Here is a 23690-nt window from a genome sequence, read left to right as displayed (position 1 = left end):
CACAACCAACAAGAGGAATAAGTTGAAGTCCTAACTAATTTGAATCCTGCCATTTCTGATGACTGGGCTGATCTGAGACTGCTGCCAGAAGAAAGGAATCTAACACAAGGAAGAGAAACTGTCACTTGCCCGATCATCTCTTTTATTTAAATTCTCATTTATAAAACTTTGAGATTATTTATGTTGAGTGAATATGTAAATGAATAAGCAGATAATAAATGAGCAGATAATTGAAAGGGAACTAAACTGGATGAAGAAGGAATTCTTACACTAGACTCATATTTTCAAATGAAGACAATATATTCAAGAAATATATATATATGTATTACATTGTGTATATATACATACATTATATATATATATATATATATATACAATATATATACAATAAGGACTAGTCATTCTGAGGAAATAATCCTTATATATGACCATTTTAGTAAAAAGTGTGGTAACACATTAAAAATATCACTGTAATAAATTATGTTAATATGAACAAAAGGAGCACCAAGTGATATGAAAACAATGCCTCATGGACTTAGTTCAAAAGGGAGTCATGGAATCCTATAGAAATGATACCTTGGAGAAATGGAAGGATTCTAACAAAAAAGGAAATGATGACCTCTCACATGCCTTTGCAGCATCAGCTACTCAGTCTAATGTTTCTTCTGTCATCCCTTACTGTTCTCCATTGTTGAATCTTCTTTGGGGCTACCCAAAGAAGATTTTCACAGCAGAACAACACTTGATGTTGGGTTATATTACATTGTATTTGTAAGTCTCCTCTCTTAATGCTAAGGACACAAACATTTATTGGAAGGATATATGCCTTATTCTATGAAGTTCTTTTATTGTCTCGTTAAATTGAGGGAAATTTGGTAGATTATAAAACAGCCTGTAAATCTTAGCTTCAACTTTCTTTAAAATAAAGAAAGAGTAAATTGTTTATAAACAGCCCTGGTTAATAATGAATTTATAGTTAATTAATTACTAATTAAATTGTCAATTGAATATTTGACAATGAATTCTGTTATTGAAGAACACTTTCAACTACTTTTTGAAAATTGCATGACAGTATTTTATAGAATCAGATTTTCAGAGTTGTAAATCCAAGCAAGGTTTTCAAATAATGTGTAAATAGCTCATAATTTATTTATTCGTTGAGAAACTATGTGTTAATTATAACATCATTAGTCTGCCTTTATGCATGTGGTTCCTCTTTTTTCATACATGTGAGGACATGCTAGTTTTGGCTTAACATGGCATTCTTTTCACCATTGTCATGTGTCCCATGCTTTCTTACACTTGCCAATAACTATATTAAAGTGTTTTTTCCTCTTGATTTTCAAGCTTACTTTTCTCACTTTGCTTTATGACTATTTTTATTTAAATGAAGTATATCACATATATACAATTGTGGGTGCCAAATTATAGCATTTTCAGAGGATCCTGCCTGTGTTTATTAAGCCAGAATATGCCATATAACCTTAAATCAATAATGGAAATTTGTGAGTTTGATTATAGTCTAGGAAATGTTCCCTCTAATTTTGTTGTACATGCATTATCTTCATACTAAACTACATTGTCTTCTGACCAAGATAATGTATTTCACATTAAATCTCATTTACTGGAACACTTTTCAACCAGTTTCTGTATATATTAATTTTTCCTCTCAGTTTCACTAGCTTAATAACACAGTTCTTGCATCCTCAGAAGCCTCTGCCTTAGTGATTTGATTTCTATCCCTCTTGTCCTCAGATTTTGGCAGAATTCCCAGGAACAAGTCTCTGTAGGTTTCAGTCTAATCTGCGCACCAATTGATTGACTTGGGCATTACAAGGACACCCTAAGTTCTGACATTTTTATTGTCTTTTACACTGAGCCAGGTCAGACAAATAAACAACAAAGCCTCATACGTCCCCCAAATGGAAATTACCTTGGGGGAAAATTGACTGAAATTTAGCTTATGTCTTATTGAGGGTTTCTATTGTTTTAATGAAACATCACTACCAAAGCAACTTTGGGAGGAAAAAGTTTCTTTCTTTCTTTCTTTCTTTCTTTCTTTCTTTCTTTCTTTCTTTCTTTCTTTTCTTTCTTTCTTTCTTTTTCTTCTTTCTTTTTCGTTCTTTCTCTTTTGTATTAAAAAAATGTTTAGACCACAGACTATCATGCCCTAGTACTAGTTATATTGATGATGATTGTATCACTATATAACATTTGAGGCTAGGATGAATAACTCATATTTTCCCACTCATTATTTTGCAGTATCTGCTACTTCATAACCATTCACAAAGTATGACTTTAGTGGTTTTACTCTTTACTGACGACCTTCCTTAGAAACAATTTCATGAGTCACATGCCAGTTTTATCATACTAGATCAACTGACAAATAGAATTGTGATAAGGACTAGTTCTTGGCCAAAGTTCATTAGAATTTTATGATATAGCTTCAAAGTGAAATATACACACACTTGAGGTGTGACAATGTTTATTTTCAATAAAATTATGTTTTTTTTGTGTTCATAAGTACCCAATCCTATAGTTGATCATTTATACCAAGAGTATAAATTATGAAAGCATCCACAAATTATTTTTTTCAAATATCCATAAAAGATAACTTTACTGAGTCCTACTCCAGCTTGAGAATATTAAAATATTTCCAAAATTGGGATAATAAAGTGCAGCTTTATTATTCCAAAACATTTCTCATTTCAATATCTATTACACATATTTTAAAGTTATATATAAGCAGCAATTTCTTTTGTAAACATATGTTTAATATAGTTTACTCACCTATAATAAAATATATTAATTGCTTTTTTTAGTTTAATCCCATACAGAGAATTGATGAATTATTAGGATGGAATTTTGTTGATACCAAACATTCTAGCAGTTGTGGCCAACTCATAATTTGCCATGACCCTATTGATTCAGATGATAAATGATGTGAAAACATAATGTTTCTGAAGGTTGAGGCAGTTTCATTCATTTCTTAGCTTCTAAACAGTCTGATAGTGGCACATATTACACTGACTCTGTACTGTCTGTGTGAAGAGAGATGCTGATGCTATGGTTAGTAGTTTTTCAATTGTTTTCTGCTTCAGGTGTAGGAGTGATATTTCTCTGTCCCACAGAGAGGTTTTTACACTTTCTCTCTTATCCAGGCTGACAAGTTATTAGGAAAATTGTAGCACTTGTACAAAAATATCCTTCTTTTCTTTGAGAGTACCTTTTCTTGAATCTCAGCACCAACACCACTGCTGGGCCTTGTCTTCAGCCCTATTGAGTGACCTGCCTGCCAACTGGACTGCCACCATCCCCTGTATTCTGCTCCCCCCAAATCCACACTGCTGCCCAACCCCTCCTACATCATCATCATTCTGGTGACAAGCCCTTCTCCAAAACTCTGGCCAAACTCCATAGGCAAGAAACAGCCCATACCAGTCAGAAGAACAGCTGCAGCAGCTTTATTGGAGGCCAGGTGGTCCTAGGTACACTAGAAGATGACTAAGGATTTATTAGAGGCCTCGCTGGATCTAGAGATCCAAGAAGACATCAGCTTAACCAGAGGCCAGAATGTATGAAGGATTCCAAGACCCTAAAAACCCCAGTGGAGACATCCTACTGGAACTGAAGATTCAGCAGTCACTGGCACCTTTGGCCACTTAGGCCAGCAGACCAAAGATGAAATAGAAACCAAGGAACGAACACCTATCCAACAAACACAAACACAGGAGTCAACACCTAGACCTGTAATCATACCAAATCCAGATGCTTAAATGCCAGTGTAAGAACACAACCAATAACAGAAAAGGGCAATATATCCCCACCAGAACCCAACTGTCCTATGACAGCAAGACCTGAACATTCCAACAGAGCTGAAGCCCAAGTAAATGCCCTTTAGGGTAACTTTATGAATATGATAGAGGTCTTTGAAGAGTAAATAAAAAAGTCCCTAAAAGAAATTGAGGAAAAGTCTAACAAAATTTGGAGGAAAACAATAAATCTCTTCAAGTTTGTCAAGAAAATCAAGGAAAAATGAACAGTTGACAGAAACAAATAAAACTGTTCAAGATCTGAAAACGGGAATAGAAGCAACAAAGAAAACACAAACTGAGGGAATTCTAGAAATGGAAAATCTGGGTAGGTGAACAGGAACTACAGTTGCAGTCATCACCAACAGAATACAAGGGATGGAAGAGAGGAGAGCATCTCAGGCATTGAAGATACGATAGAGGAAATAGATTCATCATTCAAAGAAAATGTTATATCTATAAAATTCCTAACACAAAACAGCAGGAAATCTGGGACACTATCAAAAGACCAAACCTTAGAATAATATGAATAGAAGGAGAAGAATCCCTGCTCAAAGGCCTAGAATATATATTCAACAAAATCACAGAAGAAAATTTTCCCAATTTAAAAAATAATGTACCTATAAAATTACAGAACACCAAATAGACTGAACCAGAAAAAAAAAATGTTCCCTTGCCACAAAATAATCAATACACTAAACACACAGAATAAAGAAATAATATTTAATGCTGAAAAAGAAAAAGGCCAATTAACATATAAAGGCAGACCTATCAGAATTATACTTGACTTCTCAATGGAAACTCTAAAAGTCAGAAGAGCCTGGACAAATGTCTTGCAGACTGTAAGAGACCATGAATACCAGCCCAGACTTCTATGCAAAGCAAAACTTTCAATCACTATAGAAGGAGAAAACAAGATATTTCATGGCAAAGTCAAATTTAATCAATATCTATCAACAATATAACTTCTTTTATTTTTTTGTGACTTGCTCACATTTACAAAAGTAATTCTAGAAATACACAATAACTTCAGTTTTTTTTCTGGGTCACTCAGTCTTTTTTCATTTTTCTATTATTATTATTATTTTATTATTATTATTTATTCTACATACCAACCACAGTTTCCCCTCCCTCCTCTCCTCCTGTTCCCTCCCCTCACCTTTCCTGTACCCCACCCCACCCACTCCTAAGAAAGTGTAAGGCCTCCCATGGAAGTTAACAATGCGTGGCATATCAAGTTGAGGCAGGACCAAGCTCCTCTCCCCTTCATCAAGACTGAGCAAGCCATCCCACCATAGGGAATAGGTTCCCAAAAACCAGCTCCTGCACCAGGCACAGAACCTTGTCTTATGGCTAGGGGCCCCACAAATAGACCAAGCTACACAACTGTTACCCACATGCAGAGGGCCTAGGTCAGTCCCGTGCAGGCTTCCTAGCTGTCGGTTCATAGCTCCATGAGTTCTCATGAGCATGGGTCAGCTGTCTCTGTGGGTTTCCCTGTCTTGATCTTGACCCCTTCTGTTTATAAAATCCCTCCCCCCTCTCTTCAACTGGACTCCCAGATCACAGACTGGTGCTTGGCAGTGGACTCTGCATCTGCTTCTAGATGAAGTATCAATAATGACAATTAAGTTGTTCACCAATCTGATTACAGAATGCCAGTTCAAGCACTCTCTCCGCTACTGCTAGGAGTCTTAGCTGGAGTAGTCCTTGAGAATTTCTGGGAGTTAAGTACATGCCATGTTTGTCTTTTGGGGCCTGGTTTACCTCACTCAGGATTATTTTTCTAGTTCTATCCATTTGCCTGCAAATTTTATGATGTCATTGATTTTTACCACTAAGTAATACTCCATTGTGTAAATGCACATTTCTTTATCCATTCTTCAGTTGAGAGGCATCTAGGTTGTTTCCAGGTTTTGGCTATTATGAATAATACTACTGTGAATGTAGATGAGCAAGCTTACTTGTGGTATGATTGAGCATCCTTTGGGTGTATGCCCAAGATTGGTATCACTTGGTCCTGATTCTCAATTTTCTGAAAAATTGTCACATAGATTTTCAAAATACCTGTACAAGTTTGCACTTTCACCAACAGTTGAGGAGTGTTCCCCTCACTCGACATCCTCTCCAACATAAGCAGTCATCAGTGTTTTTGATATTAGCCATTCTGACATGTGTAAGATAGTATCTCAGAGTAGTTTTGATTTGCATTTCCCTGATGACTGAGGATGTTGAGCAATTCCTTAAATGTCTTTTGGCCATTTAAGATTCTTCTGTTGTGAATTCTCTGTTTAAATCTACACCCCATTATTTAATTGGATTATTTGACATTTTGATGTCTAGTTTCCTGAGTTCTTTATATTCTGTGGAGATCAGTCCTTTGTGAAATGTGAGGTTGGTAAAGATCTTTCCCCATTATTTGGCATCTGTATTCGTCTTATTGACTGTGTCCTTTGCCTTACAGAAGCTGTTCAGTTTCAGAAGGTCCCATTTATTAATTGTCAATCTCAGTGTCTATGCTACTGTTGGTATATTCAGGAAGTAGTCTCCTGTGCCAATGAATTCAAGGTTACTTCCCACTTTCTCTTCTATCAGGTTCATTGTAACTGGATTTATGTTGGGGCCTTTGATCCTCTAGGACTTGAGCTTTGTGCATGGCAATTGATAGGGATCTATTTGCATTCTTCAGCATGTCACTTGTTAAAGTGCCACTTGTTAAAGTTGCTTTCTTTTTTCCATACTACAATTTTGGCTTCATTGTCAAAAGTCAAGTGTGTGTTTTTATGTCAGGGTCTTTTATTAGATTCCATTTATCCACATGTCTCTTTTTATGCCCAAAATACTACATGATCATTTCATTAGATGCTAAAAAAGCCTTTGACAAAATTCAACAACCCATCATGATACAGGTCATGGAGAGATCAGGGCTAAAAATAACATACCTAAACATAATATACAGCAAGCTAATAGCCAACATCAAATTAAATAGTGAAAAATTCAAAACAATTCCACTAAATTTATGAACAAGACAAGGCTGTCTGCTCTCTCTATATCTATTCAATATAGTATTGGATGTTCTAGCTAGAGCAATAAGACAACAAAAGGAGATCATGGGATACAAATGGAAAGAAAGCAGTCAAACTTTTGCTATTTGCAGATGATGATGCAGCCAGAAGATTTCCTGTGTCCCATGTGGTTCAGTTCCCACAGCTGCTCAGACCCAAATAAACACACAGAGGCTTATATTAATTACAAACTGTTTGGCCATGGCCTGTGGCTCAAGCTTCTTGCTAGCTAGCTCTTATAACTAAACTCAGCCCATTTCTATTAATCTATAAGTCACCATGTGTTCCATAGCTGTACCTGTGTGCCATTACATGCTGCTCCCTAGATGGTGGGATGGTGTCCTCCCTGCCTCTCTTTTCTCTTTTCACTGTCTCCCTTGGATTTTCCCACCTGGCTCCCTTCCTTTCCTGCCCTGCCATAGGCCAATGCACCTTTATTTATCAACCAATCAGAGCAACACATATTCATAGTGACCCCCAAAATTCTACCAGGGAACTCCTACAGCTGATAAACACCTTCAGGGATACATAATTAACTCAAAAAAATCAGTAGCCCTACTATATACAAATTTTAAATGGGCTGAGAAAGAAATTAGAGAAACAACACTCTGTAATAGCCACAGATAATATAAAATATCTTGGGGTAACTCTAACTAACAAGTGAAAGACTTATATGATGTGAACTTTAAGTCTTTGAAAAAAGAAACTGATGAAGACATCAGAAAATGGAAAGATCTCCCATGCTCATGGATAGGTAGGATTAACATAGTAAAAATGGCAATATTATCAAAAGCAGTCTACAGATTCAATGAAATCCCCTCCAAAATACCCACACAGTTCTTCACAGATCTCAAAAGAACAATACTCAACTTCATATGGAAAAACAAAAACCCAGAATAGCTAAAGCAATTCTGTAAATTAAATGAACTTCTGGAGGAGACATCACTATCCCTGATTTCAAGCTCTACTGTAGAGCTATAGTAATATAAACAATGTGTTTTCTTAAGTTTAATGATTTAGAAAAAAATGCTACACATCACTCTATGCATTCATTGTATTGGGTAATATGAGTCGTGTTTAAAAATATAATTTATCTTAGTAGGTGTTGGTAAAACAATTAAATGACATTTGGTTTTCAAAGGTACATGCCACAATGATATTTTCAACTAAAAATACACATAATATTCAGTTTAATAGACATTTATAAGTATAAGCTATATTTATATGAGAAAATTGGTAGGCATATAGCTTCATTTGGCAAACATTTATTAAAATCCTAAACTTAATGTGTACATTTTTATTCACTATGTATTAAATAACATAGTCCATCATGTCCTTCCTACCTACTAAATAAAAAGAAAGGTAAAGTAAACTATGTATTCGCTCTATGCTCAAAATTATATAAATTCAGCCAGGTATGATGGAATAAATCTGTAACTCTAGCACTAAGGAGACAGAAACAGAAAAATCAGGAGTTGGAGGCAAGTTCCCGGTAAAAAGAGTCTCTGCAGAGACCAGCGAGTACAGACATACAGCTCTAAGTGGAGGAACATTTGTCTAGCATGTAAAAAGCCCCATCATAACCACAAACAAATAGCAATGCTAGGTTAACTCAACTTAAAAAATTACATATTAACATAAAGTAGTTTTCAAGAATTATCACATGACATCTGAAGTTTAAGCATTTGAGTTCAATTTTTGAATCATTCTTCCTGACCAATGCTGTATAAAACATTTTCCCTACAAATTCTAGAAAATCAAGTGTAACATTCATAGTATTTGAGAGAACGTATTTGAAAAAAGAGTTCCCTAAAGAAATTGGTACACATTCATAGCATCTGTCCAGTGAATTGTGTTTGGTCAGTTTTCTTATCTTAAAGTGCAGCAAGTTTATATGCTATTTGAATACAGTGATGGTTTGAAAGACAATGGCCTCCAACGAGAGTGGTGCTATTAGTAGTTGTGGGTTTTTTGGAATGCATGTGACCTTGTTGGAGGAAGTATGTCACTGTGGAGGTGGGCTTTGAGGTCTCATATATGCTCAAGCCACACCCAGTATGTAAGACTACTTCCTGTTGCCTGCAAGTCACTTGGCTATGTCCCCAGGACCATGTCTACGTTACCTGCATACCACAATGTTGTACCATGATGGTATTGGACTAAACCTCTGAAAATGTAAGCCATTCCAATGAAATATTTTTCCTTTATAAGAGTTACTGTTGTCATGGTGTCTCTTCCCAGTAATACAAACCATAACTAAGACAGATATGTTTTCTAGTGTTTGTCTGCAAACTTAATTGGGAAAGAAGGGTAAGAGCATTTAAAAGTAAAGTATTGGAACTTGGTTGCTTTCTTGCAACTTGAAACAGGGTACAGTTGTGTGACCAGGATAGTCTAGATAACTTTGATTTCAACACTTCGAATTAAAAACTTTATCTTAATTAAGAATTTTTCACCTTATTCTATCAATTCCATCATATATAAAAGAGTGATACTATGTCAAAAGACCAAAAAAGAAAAAAAAATCAAAATTACAAAAGAGTTTGAAGACAAACTAGCAATAAATAAACATTACCTATTATTTTATTAACATTATAGTCTATCTGCTGTATAACATTTGACAAATCAAATTTGCATAGACTTTCCAGAGTAAAAATAAATAAATTACCAGCACTTCATTTATATGAATGGAAAAAATAATGTATGTTTATCTACATATTATTTCCACCTCTGAGTTCATTATTAATAACAATAATCTGTTATGGATGTTAACAATGATCTGTATAGGAACAAATAAAACATGAATTAGCTTCCCTTTTGGAAAACTGGTGAGTGCCCTTCCTTGCCCCGGACCCCATCCCTGGGCACCAGCCACTCCAGGGAAGACATGCCCAACTTGGCCCCAGGTTCTGGCCACCAGGCAGGTTCCCTGCTAGCCCCACCGGGAAGGATCCCCTTCTCCAAGACCCCTGGCAGGCCCTGCAGTCTCCACGCCCTGCCCGCACTCCCATCCCGCTGAGCCCCAAGCCTCTTCCTGAGACTTAGAGGCCGGGCCCCAGCTCCCATCTTGCTCCGGACTTCCCTTTTGGAAAACTGGTGAGTACCCTTCCTTGCCCCAGACCCCATCCCTGGGCACCAGCCACTCCAGGGAAGACCTGCCCAACTTGGCCCCAGGTTCTGGCCACCGGGCAGGTTCCCTGCTAGCCCCACCGGGAAGGATCCCCTTCTCCAAGACCCCTGGCAGGCCCTGCAGACTCCACGCCCTGCCCCCACGCCCATCTGCCTGAGCCCCAAGCCTCTTCCTGAGACTTAGAGGCCGGCCCCCAGCTCCCATCTTGCTCCGGACTTCCCTTTTGGAACACTGGTCTGGCTGAACCAAGTGTGCGGATAAGGCCAGTAACGAACCGCAAGGAGATGGGCAGACGTCAAGGCAGAAACATATACAACAAAATGAATAGCAATACAGCATCACCAGGCCCTAGCCCTCCTCCAACACCTAGACCTGAACATCAGAAATTGGAAGAAGCAGAAGAAAACAGCCTTATGAATGACATCATGAAGAAGCTAGAGGCTTGTGTAGAGGAAAAGACAAAAAAATGTGAAGAACGCTGTAAACAACTAGAGGAAAGGGCAAACAAATTAGAAGAAATCAATAAAGTCCTGGAAGAAAACAATAAAATACTGAGAGAAAATCAAGAAAAATCAATGAAACAAATGAAGGAAACAGTCCAAGACCTGAAAAGGGAAATAGAAAAAATGAAGAAGACACAAACAGAGGGAATGCTGGAAATAGAAAATCTGAGAAAACGATTGGGAACTTCAGATGCAAGTATAATCAACAGAATGCAAGAGATGGAAGAGAGGATCTCTAGCGTTGAAGATACAGTAGAAGAAATACATTCATCAGTCAAAGAAAACACTAAAGCCAACAAAGTCATGAACCAAAATGTCCAAGAAATTTGGGACACCATGAAAAGACCAAACCTAAGAATAATAGGGGTCGAAGAGGAGAAGAATACCAACTCAAGGGCACAGAAAATATATTCAACAAGATCATAGAAGAAAACTTTCCCAACTTAAAGAAGAAAATGCCTATGAAGATACAAGAAGCTTATAGAACACCAAACAGACTAGACCCCCAAAAAAAGTCCCCTCGCCATATAATAGTTAAACAACTAAATGTACAGAATAAAGAAAGAATATTAAGAGCAGCAAAGGAAAAAGGCCAAGTGACATATAAAGGCAAACCCATCAGAATAACACCCGATTTCTCAATGGAGACTTTGAAAGCCAGAAGAACCTGGACAGATGTAATGCAGACACTAAGAGACCATGGATGTCAGCCTAGACTAATATACCCAGCAAAACTTTCAATCACCATAGATGGAGTGAACAAGACATTCCATGACAAAGCCAGATTTAAACAATACTTATCCACAAACCCAGCCCTACAGAAAGCACTAGAAGGAAAATTCCAACCTAAGGAAGTCAGATACACCCTCGAAAACACAGGCAACAGATAAAGCCACAGCAGTAAACCCCAACGTATAGAAGTACCCACACATCACCACCAAAAAATAACAGGAATGAACAATCACTGGTCATTAATTTCCCTCAATATCAATGGACTTAATTCACCTATACAAAGACATAGGCTTACAGAATGGATACGAAAGCAGGACCCATCTTTCTGCTGCATACAAGAAACACATCTCAAATTCGAAGATAGACACTACCTAAAAATAAAAGGCTGGGAAAAGACTTTCCAATCAAATGGTCTTAAGAAACAAGCGGGTGTAGCCATCCTGATATCCAGCAAAATAGACTTCAAACTAAAATCAATCAAAAGAGATCAAGAAGGGCATTACATACTCATCACAGGAAAGATCTACCAAGATGAAGTCTCAATTCTGAATATTTATGCCCCAAACACAAGGGCACCCACATATGTAAAAGAAACATTACTAAAGCTTAAATCACATATAAAACCCCACACATTAATAGTGGGAGACCTCAACACCCCACTTTCACCACTGGACAGATCTCCCAAATTGAAACTTAACAGAGAAATAAAGGACTTAACTGATGTCATGACTCAAATGGACTTAATCGATATCTACAGAACATTCCATCCTAACAAAAAAGAATATACCTTCTTCTCAGCACCCCATGGAACCTTCTCTAAAATTGACCACATACTTGGCCACAAAACAAATCTAAACAGATACAAAAGAATTGGAATAACCTCCTGTGTTCTATCAGACCACCATGGTCTAAAGTTGGATTTCAACAACAACAAAAACTACAGAAAACCTGCAATCTCATGGAAACTGAATAATACCCAACTGAATCACCAATGGGTTAAGGAAGAAATAAAGAAAGAAATTAAAGACTTCCTAGAGATCAATGAAAATGAAGACACCACATATCCAAATTTATGGGACACTATGAAAGCAGTACTAAGAGGGAAATTCATAGCACTAAATGCCCACATAAATAAGTTGGAGAAATCTCACACTAGAGACTTAACAGCATACCTGAAAGCTCTAGAACAAGAAGAAGCACAGTCTCCCAGGAAAAATAGACGCCAGGAAATTATCAAAGTGAGAGCTGAAATCAATAAAATAGAAACAAAGAGAACAATACAAAAAATTAATGAAACAAAGAGTTGGTTCTTTGAGAAAATCAACAAGATAGACAAGCCCTTATCCAAACTAACCAAAAGACAGAGAGAGAGCATCCAAATCAACAAAATCAGAAATGAAAAGGGGGACATAACAACAGACATTGAGGAAATCCAGAGAATCATCAGGTCATACTTCAAAAACCTCTATTCGACAAAACTGGAAAACCTAAAAGAAATGGATAACTTTCTGGATAGGTACCACATACCTAAGTTAAATCAAGACCAGATAAACTATTTAAATAGTCCAATAACCCCTAACGAAATAGAAACAGTCATTAAAAGTCTCCCAACCAAAAAAAGCCCAGGACCAGATGGTTTCAGCGCAGAATTCTACCAGATCTTCAAAGAAGAGTTAATACCAATACTCTCTAAATTGTTCCACACAATAGAAACAGAAGGAACATTACCAGACTCCTTCTACGAGGCTACAATTACCCTAATTCCTAAACCAAACAAGGATACAACAAAGAAAGAGAACTACAGACCGATCTCCCTCATGAACATTGATGCAAAAATACTCAATAAAATACTGGCAAACAGACTCCAAGAACACATCAAAACAATTATCCACCATGATCAAGTAGGATTCATTCCAGGGATGCAAGGGTGGTTCAACATACGAAAGTCCGTCAATGTAATACACCATATAAACAAACTCAAAGAAAAAAACCATATGATCATCTCACTGGATGCAGAAAAGGCATTTGACAAAATCCAACACCCCTTCATGATAAAGGTATTAGAGCGATCAGGAATACAGGGAACATACCTAAACATAATAAAGGCAATTTACAGCAAGCCAACAGCCAACATCAAATTAAATGGAGAGAAACTCAAAGCAATTCCACTAAAATCAGGAACGAGGCAAGGCTGTCCACTCTCCCCATTCTTATTCAATATAGTACTTGAAGTTCTAGCCAGAGCAATAAGACAACATAAGGAGATTAAGGGGATACAAATTGGAAAGGAAGAAGTCAAGCTTTCCCTATTTGCAGATGACATGATAGTATACTTGAGCGACCCCAAAGATTCCACCAAGGAACTGATACAGCTTATAAACACCTTCAGCAACATAGCAGGATACAAGATCAACTCAAAAAAATCAGTAGCCCTCCTATATACAATGGACAAAGAAGTGGAGAAGGAAATCAGAGATACATCACCCTTTACTATAGCCACAAATGACATAAAATACCTTGGGGTAACACTAACCAAGCAAGTGAAGGACCTATATGACAAGAACTTTAAGTCCCTGAAAAAAGAAATTGAAGAAGATGTCAGAAAATGGAAAGATCTCCCATGCTCATGGATAGGCAGGACTAACATAGTAAAAATGGCAATCTTACCAAAAGCAATCTACAGATTCAATGCAATCCCCATCAAAATACCAACACAATTCTTCACAGACCTGGAAAGAATAATACTCAAATTCATATGGAAAAACAAAAAACCCAGGATAGCCAAAGGAATCCTGTACAATAACACAACTTCTGGAGGCATCACGATCCCTGACTTCAAGCTCTACTATAGAGCTACAGTAATAAAAACAGCTTGGTACTGGCATAGAAACCGACATGTGGACCAATGGAATCGAATTGAAGACCCTGACATTAATCCGCACACCTATGAACATATAATTTTTGACAAAGAAGCCAAAAGTGCACAATGGAAAAAAGAAAGCATCTTCAACAAATGGTGGTGGCAAAACTGGATATCAACATGTAGAAGGCTGCAAATAGATCCATATCTATCACCGTGCACAAAACTTAATCCAGGTGGATCAAGGACCTCAACATAAATCCAGCTACTCTGAACCTGCTAGAAGAGAAAGTAGGAAGTAGTCTTGAACGCATTGGCATAGGAGATCACTTCCTAAATAGAACACCAGTAGCACAGACTCTGAGAGAAACAATCAATCAATGGGACCTTTTGAAACTGAGAAGCTTTTGTAGAGCAAAGGATACGGTCAACAAGGCAAAGCGACAGCCTACAGAATGGGAAAAGATCTTCACCAACCCCACATCTGACAGAGGACTGATATCCAGAATATAAAAGGAACTCAAGAAATTAGACATCAAAATGCCCAACAGTCCAATTAAGAAATGGGCTATAGAACTAAACAGAGAATTCTCAACAGAGGAAACTCAAATGGCCGAAAGACATTTAAGGAATTGCTCATCATCCCTAATCATCAGGGAAATGCAAATCAAAACAACTCTGAGATACCACCTTACGCCTGTCAGAATGGCTAAGATCAAAAATACTGCAGACACCTTATGCTGGAGAGTATGTGGAGCTAGGGGAACTCTCCTCCACTGCTGGTGGGAATGCAAGCTTGTACAACCACTTTGGAAATCAATATGGCGCTTTCTTAGAAAATTGGGAATCAATCTCCCCCAAGATCCAGCTATACCACTCTTGGGCATATACCCAAGAAATGCTCAACCACACCATAAGAGCACTTGTTCAGCTATGTTCATATCAGCATTGTTTGTAATAGCCAGAACATGGAAACAACCCAGATGCCCTTCAACTGAAGAATGGATAAACAAAATATGGTACATATACACAATGGAATACTACTCAGCAGAAAAAAACAATGGCATCATGAGGTTTGCAGACAAATGGATGGATCTAGAAAAAATCATCCTGAGTGAGGTAACCCAGACTCAGAAAGACAAACATGGTATGTACTCACTCATAGCAGGATACTAGACATGAAACAAGGATGAATTGTCTGCTACTCACATCACCAGGGAGGCTACCCGGAAAACAGGACCCCAAGAAAGACACAGGGATCGCCCAATGACAGAGAAATGGAATGAGATCTACATGAACAGCCTGGACATGAGTGGGGGTAATGAAAGGCGAGGGTCGAGGGAAAGAGAGCTTGGGGGAGCGGGAGATCCCACCTGGATCAACAACAGAGAGGGAGAACAAGGAATAGGAGACCATGGTAAATGAAGACCACATGAGAACAGGAAGAAGCAAAGTGCTAGAGAGGCCCACAGAAATCCACAAAGATACCCATACAACAGACTGCCGGCAATGGTCGAGAGACAGCCCGAACTGACCTACTCTGGTGATGGGATGGCCAAACACCCTAATTGTTGTGCTAGAAACCTCATCCAACTACTGAGGGATCTGGATGCAGAGATCCATGACTAGGCCCTGGGTGGATCTCTGGGAGTCCAATTAACGAGAATGAGGAGGGTTTATATGAGCGAGAATTGTTGAGACCAAGGTTGGATAAAGCACAGGGACAAATAGCCAAAGGAATGGAAACACATGAACTATGAACCAATGCCTGAGGGATCCCCACTGGATCAGGCCCTCCGAATGGGTGAGACAGTTGATTGGCTTGATCTGTTTGGGAGGCATCCAGGCAGTGGGACCAGATCTTGTGCTCATTGCATGAGTTGGCTGTTTGAAACCTGGGGCCTATGCAGGATTGTTTGGCTCGGCCTGGGAGGAGGGGACTAGACCTACCTGGACTGAGTCTACCAGGTTGACCTCAGTCTGTGGGGAAGGCTTTGCCCTGGAGGAGATGGGAATGGGGGGGGGGCCGTTGGGGGGAAGGTGAGGGGGACGGGAGGGGGGGAGAACAAGGGAATCCGTGACCGATATGTAGAACTGAATTGTATTGCAAAATAAATTAAAATAAATTAAAAAAAAAACAAAACAAAACAAAAAAAACAAACAAAAAAAAAACATGAATTAGGGGAGACTGTGGAAAGCACTGTATATGTTGTATATATTTTCTATAGTTATTTGACTTTACATAGGGTTCTCATATGTAAGAAAACTGATTGTTAAGAATAATGATAATGAGTAGGGTCCCAAAAGCCAGAAAAAGAGTAGGAGACAGCCTCTGTTCCCACAGTTGGAATCCCACCAGAGAACCAAGCTACACAACTGTAACATATATGCAGTGTTCCTAAGTCAGTCCCATGCAGGCTCCTCGGTTGTTGGTTCAGTCTCTGTGAGATCCTATGAGCCCGGGTTCATTGATTCTGAGAGTTGTCTTGTGAGGTCCTTGACCCCTCTGAATCCTACACTCCATCGTCCCTGTCTTCTGCATGATTCCCTGAGATCTCCTTAATGTTTGGCTGTGGGTCTCTGCATCTGTTTCTATCAATTGCTGGAGAAAGCCTCTCTGATGACAATTGGGCTAGGTACCAATCTACATATATAGACAAATATCGTTAGGCATCATTTTATTAATATTTTTTCCTCCAGTTATGTTTGGTTCTATCCTAGGTCTTTGGGTCAACCAGGTGAGGAACTAGGGGGAGAGAAAGGAGGGGAAATTGCATACAGGCTGTAAAGTAAATAAATAAACAAACAAATAAATAAAATTATTTTTTAAAAAGTAATAACAATAAAATTTTACTTTGCATTTTTGTTTATTTACATTTATATTTTATTTATAACTGAAATAGATAACTTGCCATTGTTTCAAGAATTCTAAAATTACTTTAATGTCGAGAAAAAATATAAAATTTATTTTATATCTAGACTCAACTTGAATTATAAATAAGGACAAACAAGTTTTATATAATAAATACTAGACAAATAGAGTCCTAGTCTCAGTAACTATAAAATTAATTGTGTTCTTTCCTATTTACATTAAGCTTTCCTACTTTTGTTTATCCTAAAGCATGTTTATACTCTTAATATATAAGATTCCCTATAATTCTTTTCAGCTTTAACAAATTCTTAGTGCTATTCTATTACAAATAATTTTCCTATTACTCCAGAAGTCAATAAACTATTTTCTTAAACAAGAATATAATGAAGATTACATTAATATGTAACTGAAAAAAGGCATCACCATTGGCTAGCATCTAGGATATTAGCAGGGACAATTGGCATTTCAAACACTTCTACATAAACCTGGTACTGGAGGGACAACTGTCAGTTTGAACACTTTGACATAAACCTGGTACTGCAGGGACAACTGGCATTTCAAACACTTAGACATAAACCTGGTACTTTCTAATTTGTGCAAAGTCAGCAAGTGTAAAGCCCAACATGAAGAACTTGTAGCAATTTTTAAGGACAAGCTTAAGATACAAGCTATTTTAGACAATGATTTTCCCACTGCCAATCAACTCAGCTCAAAACAAGAGTAAACAGGATATCTACAATGATATGTGTAATTATTGATTTACTGTAAAAGTTCCTAAATTGTTGCTGACAATTTGGAGTATGTATGTTTATTACTATAGGTCTGGAATTTTTTCGAAGTTGGATATGATTTGTACATTTGATTAATTTCGATTAAGCAAAATCATCTTTTTGTCAAGGTTTAAGGAGTGACTTTAAAGTGTATTCTCTTCTTGTGACGCTTTGTGAATATTTGTATTCTGATATAACATATTCATACAACAGTTTTCCCATAATAACATTACATTTTAATATATGACTTTTTAATTATTTGGTTTTAAAACTGCTGTCCTCAAATTAATCAATATAAGAGATTATATAAATACATATGTATATATTTATATATTCCAATATAATATAATCTTACATTAAATACTTGGGGAAGGTGAACCAATAACAAATCATTCCAACAAGGCTGTGATAATAGATCAAGGAGACAATTCTCTACAGCTTCAGTTTGAGTGTACTGTGATTGATTAATAGCACAGAGAACAGGTTAATTACAAAAGTGTGGATGATCAAAAAACAGACCACTGAAGAGTCCCCCTACAGAAGAGATGGAGCCCCCCCCTAACTTGCTAACTTTACTATACACTGTTAATAACTGTCAAGCCAATGTTCAGTCAGGATAGAATTATGTACAGCTAGGGCTGGGGAACAGGTGAGAGAGCTAGAGTCTCAGATGAGGGTCTAATAAGGTTCAGCACCCTCTCTTTCTATAACAAAATATTAATAGGCAAAATTATATGTAACCGTTTGGTGGGTTGAGAATAAGAATGAATGAGTGGTAGAATCCTTGCTGACAGTTTAATGACCTTCACTACTCTCTCTTGATTTTAGGAATGTTACTAGCATCAATTTTAGAAGGATTTGTGAGTGTGTGTAACTATAGCTGCTCTGATGTTGAGATGACAATGATGGCCATGTCATGCCTGGGAGACAGTGTACTGAAACATACACATAGAAAAGATAAATCCACTTGAGTATGGCTTTGCTGCTGTTCTTGTTAAATAAAAAGTAATTTCCTGTATTCATCAATCCCAGTTAAACATTGAAGTGCATTCATCTTTTTTACAGCACCCTTTCTATTCTTTTACCCCATGTTCATCTAAATTGCTCTGATGAGTTCATCTTTAAGCTTAAGACATTTACTTTTTTCTTTTTTCTATTTTCCCATTTTTAATGAAAATATTATTCTCTCATACAACACATCCCAAACACAGGTTCCCCTCCCTCCACTCCCCTAGGTCTTCTGCCTTCACTCTCCCTGAGATCCACTCCCACTCTGTTTCTTCTTCAGAAAACAGCAGGTCTCCGACAGACAACAGCCAAACAGGACAAAACAACATACATTAACACAAGGTAAGGGCACTCATATCAAGGCTGGACAAGGCACCTCAGTAAGATGAAGAGTGTCAAGAGCAGGCAAAAGAGTCAAAGATACACCTGCCCCCACTGTTAGGCCTCCCTCAAAAACAGCAAGCTAACAGCCGTAACAAGTTCTCAGAGGAGCTGGCGCAAACCTGTGCAGCCCCACACTTGCTGCTCAGTTTCTGTGAAGCCAAGTGAGCCCTATTGGTTGTTCCAGTGGGAAGAATTCTCTTGGTGTCCTCCATCCCCTCTGACTACTACAATCTTTCCTACACTCTTCTGTGGGGCTTCCATATTATCAAGTTGAGGGACCCAATGGTGACCTCCAATTTAGACTCTGCACATGATTTCTGGCTGTGGGTTAGTGCATCCACTCCCAACTGCTGCCACCTGATGGTGACAGGACAAGAGATCGATCTATGAATGTAGCAGACTAGCATTAATAATATTTTAATAATGATTTACTATCATCAACATCATCATCATCATCATCATCATCACCTTCATCATTATTATTAACTTTGGCAGTTGTGTTTGGTTCTACCCAAAGACTCCTGGCTATTCAGTCTCTGATTCCTGTCCATCCAGTCAGTGTAAGGCATGGGTTCCCTCTCCTGGAATGGGCCTCAAGTTAAAACAAACTTTGGTTGACCACTCCCATATGTTCTGTGCCACCATTGCCCCAGCACATCCTCAGGCAGGACAGATTGTAAGTGGAGGGTTTTGTGGCTTGGTTGGCATCTAGGTTTCTCTTTCTGTAGCCTGAAGATCATCTCTCTGTGCCAAAGAGACTAGAGTGTAGGGTAAAGGTTCCAAGCCCACAGCAGCTTGAGTTCTCTACAGTTCATTGAGCTGAGTGGAAGCTGTCCTTCACAATGGGGAGCCACTGCCAGATTTTGGAGAGCAACCTTCTGTCCTAGCATCATCCTGGGTTGTTTAGAGATCTCCATGGCAACTCCTCAGCCAACAACTCAAAGCAAGGATTGCCAGTTCAGACTTCATATCCTTCTTCACTAGGAGTCCTCAGTAAGGATTACAACTGAACTAGGTTTCCACACTACCCCACAAATGCCTCCCCCAATTCCAGATCTCTCTCTCTCTCTCTCTCTCTCTCTCTCTCTCTCTCTCTCTCTCTCTCTCTCTCTCTCTTCATCTCTCTCAACATAATCTCTCCCATCCCCATCTGTCCCCAGTTCATCTTCAGCAAGTTGTCCTTCTGGTATAGACTATCCTTTGCATATATGCCCAAGAGTGGTATCACTTGGTCTTGAAGAATAATATCCAATTCTTCATGAATTTGTGTGTTATCCTTGTTCAGGGGTTATGCTAATGTTCTCTGTATCATTCCAATTTTCCAATTTTAATATGTGTGCTGCTGAATTGAGCACTACATTTGGAATTTTCAAATAACCTTTTTGCTCTCACAAATACCCTGACTCAAAACACAACCTATTTTAGGGAATACAGATATAATTAATTGACATTACTTTTACAATATAAATAATATTAGCAATATTTTGTATCTCCAAAATAGCCATATATATATATATATATATATATACACATATATATACATATATATATATACACATATATATACATATATATATGTACTTTATTCTGATATATAAAACATTCTTCAAGATTGTCTTTGATTTGTTATATTTTGAAGATAAATTCACCAGTGTAAAAAGAAGTCTTATGCTCCAAATGGCAAAAGCCATCAGTAAAGCTAATTTCCATAGCTTTATAGCAAAAAAAATATGTCTAAGACCTGGAATCATTTTGAAGATCTCTATTTCTGCATATTAATTTTCTTTACATTATCAAAAGATAAAATGCACTAATTCATAATCATGTTCAAGAAATTTGTTTTCCTGTGAGGTGATTAAAGTCAGAAACAGATTTAATGTAATCCTACAATATGGATTTTGTAAAAAAACCACAAATTTCAAATAAAGTATATATATAATTCAGTCTATGGCATTAGGCTCATATGACAAATGTCAACATGTTCTTGGGATAATGATTGCTGGTTAGTCCAATAGCATACGATCCCTAGTGTTGGCAGGACTGTTATATAAATCCACTTTTATTTGTCTCCTCTCTTTACTACTACTGTCACTCACTGCCTTTGTGGCAATGGACACATGGACTTACATTGAAATTCTGGACACCTGTCACAGGCTCAAATGTTAACATGTCAAAACTTAGGTGCATTTGAGGAGAAAACATTCTGCAGACAAAAGTTTTTTGTCTGTCCCTTTTCAATTAAAACATCCTACAGTATTTGCCAAAAAACAAAACCCAAAACACTGTTTTCCTTTCATAATGTCTAAATAAAATCTCAGAAGTAATTTAGACAAAGTGGATTTTTTCACATAAGTCATGATCAAAAGTGGCCTAAGACAAATCTCTGACCTCATATTAATAATTATCTTTTTCCACAGCTAATTAAGAATAAAGATGCTGGGTGGTGGTGGCACATACCTTTAATCCCAGCACAAAGGAGGTGAACCAGGTAGACCTCTGTGAGTTCAAGGCAAGCCTGGTCTACAGAGCAAGATCCAGTACAGGCACCAAAAAAACTACACAGAAAAACCCTGTTTCAAAAAACAAAAACAAAAAATGAATAAAGATAAAATATGACAGAAATCCTTTTTTCTTTGTGTCAGTGAAACATTTTAAAAATATTACAGACATTAGAGAGTTTTCTCATTAAAGTAGTTCATTCTCTCTCTCTCTCTCTCTCTCTCTCTCTCTCTCTCTCTCTCTCTCTCTCTCTCTCTCTCTCTCTCTGTCAGCTCTCCTATGTTCATAGGGACTTAAACATAACTCTTCCTTATCATATGAAATGGACTGAAATTATGAAGATTAAGTCTAAGAAGAAATGAGAATAAGAAAATCCTTCAAGGATTGAGTTTTATATTGAAAGTCAACAAAAGTTAAATATGAGTCTCTAAAAATGAAACTGACATTTCAAAAGTCAAACGAAGTGTTTCTTGTTTGGTATGAAGAGTCATAGAAATTGATGTCATGGTACAAAGCAGAAATGGAATTCTCCATTACAAGAGACTAACAAGTAATACATTTTTATAAACTAGGAAAATGATCAAAGTTTATCTGATAAAAATAAAATTCCTGACCTGAAAAGACAAATTAGGAAAGAAACTACTTGAGGTAGAAATGATTCTTAGTCACATCTAAAATTAAATCTGCTCAAGTATCCATAAGTTTAAAAAAAATCTAAGCATACCAGTATACTTAAAAAAACAAATTTTCATTTTTACCAGTAATGTTTGTAGACTATTACAATACAATGATGAAATTTAGTTCTTCAGGATCCCATGAAAAACCAAATGACATAGCAAATTTGATAAACTTCAATTATCTCTTAAAACCTAAATTGATTATTTAAGAAAAGTATAGGAAAAGATAAATAAAGTTGTGTTAATTATGGTACCCAGCAAGGTACAAAATGAAGTCTTAGTGGTTATTTTGAGCTGTAAGTGGACAAACAAAACTCAGTTTTGTTACCCACAACACCCTGGGGAGTTCCACTAATTTTTACCACTCAGGTGAAACTAGAATATGTAGTTTGAATGCAGAAAAGAACCCCAGGTTAAGTTAAGAAAAAATAGAAAGTCTAAGGAAATTGCTGGGACATGGGAATGGTAAGGGATTCTTTGGAATCTTCTTTGTTCCTCTTGCCAGCTGAGAGTCAAGATTCCAACATCCTTAGCAAAACTTGCTCTGAAGTTTCTTAAATAAAGTCAGTAGTTCCTTAAGGGGTAGCATTTGTCATATACTAAACACAGCTACTTTCCTTCCAGGCATGACTTCTTTTATAAACAGATACTGTTAGATAGCAATGTTAAAATAGCATTAAACAATGCTTAAGATCTGAGGATATGTAATCTTCCAGTGTGGTGGTTTTCTTTTCAAGATATTTTCTGGTAATCTCACAAATGAGACTATAAGATTATTTACCCCAAGAACATTTTAACTCCATCCTCAATTCTTCTGAGCTACCTGTTAGCATGATTTTAGAGCTATAATCATACGCAGCTAATGGTAACCAACCTATTATCTCATATAAAGCTCTGTTAATGACTCTTGGAGATGCCCTTCAAGAGTAACTAAAATAATCCGTGTGGCTCTTACAAAACAATTAAATTGACTCTCTTGAGAAGTTAATATCCAAAGTTGAGTCCAATCTTTTCGCTAAATACTTATTCTCTTTATTCATTCCTGTGTTTAAATTCATATTAAAGCATTCCCTCAATATATTTCAACACTGCTTGATAATGGCTTATTCCAATGCCTTTTTGTTTGTTTGTTTGTTTTTTATGAGCAAAAATCCTGGCTTCACTTCAGTAGAGGTATAAGAAACACTGATTTTAGCATTTTCTGTCAAATACTATAAACTTTTGACAAGGAAATAAAATATTTCTTTCACACCTTATAAAACCTTTGTCCAAAGGCTTTATGCTATGTCTGCCACATCTGCACGTAACTGTAGCTAGAATTTTCCTTGGGCCACAAGCCAGCTCCCAAATAAAGACATGGAGACTTATAATTAATTAT

The 23690-nt window shown here is 37.2% G+C and overlaps 1 non-coding gene across 1 annotated transcript; it reads right to left on the bottom strand.

Annotated features, from left to right (window-relative positions):
- Positions 1-20376: 20376 nt before the first annotated feature.
- LOC128109230 (U6 spliceosomal RNA) lies at positions 20377-20487 on the bottom strand. The gene has a single exon (XR_008217764.1). It is a non-coding gene; the product is annotated as a U6 spliceosomal RNA (small nuclear RNA).
- Between the last annotated feature and the right edge of the window lie 3203 nt (positions 20488-23690).

Source organism: Peromyscus californicus, unplaced genomic scaffold, assembly GCF_007827085.1.
Source record: "Peromyscus californicus insignis strain IS unplaced genomic scaffold, ASM782708v3 Scaffold_13__1_contigs__length_99412109, whole genome shotgun sequence".
Taxonomy (NCBI): Eukaryota; Metazoa; Chordata; class Mammalia; order Rodentia; family Cricetidae; genus Peromyscus; species Peromyscus californicus.
This window is presented reverse-complemented; position numbering and strand designations above follow the sequence as displayed.